Source organism: Phytophthora infestans, genomic scaffold (genome assembly GCF_000142945.1).
Source record: "Phytophthora infestans T30-4 supercont1.1 genomic scaffold, whole genome shotgun sequence".
Taxonomy (NCBI): Eukaryota; Oomycota; class Peronosporomycetes; order Peronosporales; family Peronosporaceae; genus Phytophthora; species Phytophthora infestans.
This window is the reverse complement of record NW_003303758.1, coordinates 195,259-196,519: the sequence shown is the minus strand read 5'-3', so window position 1 is coordinate 196,519 and position 1,261 is coordinate 195,259.

Genomic DNA, 1,261 nt, shown 5'->3' with positions numbered 1-1,261 from the left:
AGGGTACCAGGCACGGGTAAGCCTTTTACGAGATCACCGAGTGTTCAACACTCGGCTGGAAGAAATAAAAGGGAGGCAATTCAAGCACTCCCAGTCGTGCAAATAGGCAACAATAAGCCGTCACGTAAAACCTCCCGATAATAATCGGCCAATACACAAAGTCTCTTGGCCTTGCCGGATGAACCCTCGCTACAGAGCTTCGAGTTCACCGACAGGCATAACACACTCAAACAAGCTTGACCTGACGCTTACCTTGAAGCCGGACGTCGCTCTGTGTGCTTGAGTGGAAATTCTGCTCTGTATTTAAGCTTACCCTTTCGGGTCTATTCCTAATAAGAAGTCCTAATCAAGTATACAAATATCAAATGAACAATGATCCGTTATGGATCTTCTTGCATGCCAAGCGTCGTCTGCACTGTCGCATGAGCATCTTTAACGGTCCGCGCCCTGTCCCAGACGGTGAACGTGTCTTCCAAAGGTCGCTGAGTATTCCGCGAACTCATCCCAACCGCCGCTGAGGGTTCGTACCGTAGATGGTCCGCTGAATGCGAATCCGGCCAGTCCATTATTAATAATAAGGACAGCCTGGATTCAGTGACATAGGGCCGTATCCGATACTTGTTGAAAACTCGGAGGTGACGCCGTCGAGTCCCTTGCACCTTGGCGTCTCCGTACATCACCCGACCGAGGGTTCGTCGCTTGAACAACTTGGGCGGTGTCACGTCTTTGTCGACGGGTGATAATCCGCAACCACGGAGAAATCACTACACCACAACTGCCCCTGTCGCAATGGAAGCCACGGTACTGGTGCCCGTTGTGACATTTCTTCATTCTTCAATTCACCATCTCGCCACCGTATGTCCAAGCGTCTGAATCGAGCCGTGTCCGACGCTTTTCAGCGTCTCAATCCTCGTAGACGTCGCGAACGTAAGCAGCTGGAGGTACGTAAGCCCATCCTTCTCCTGAATCATCGGTACCTTGCTCATCACCTCGCTTTACTCGACTTGTTTCTCATGAGGGCAAGACCGAGGGTTCGAACGCCCCTCAGTCTGCTGCACTTCCTCCGACAGCAGCGTCATCAACCGGCCCTCCAGCGCCTGCTGCCCCGGACTCTTCACTTCCTCTGGTAGCTCCTGCAGCACTCCTCGTCGTCGCTGAATCCGCGGAGATGGCTCCTGCTGCTCCTCCTGTTGAAGCTGGTACCGAGGATTCGCAGGGTCCGGCTTCAGCTCCAGCTGCCGAGGCTCCGGTTCCTGATGAA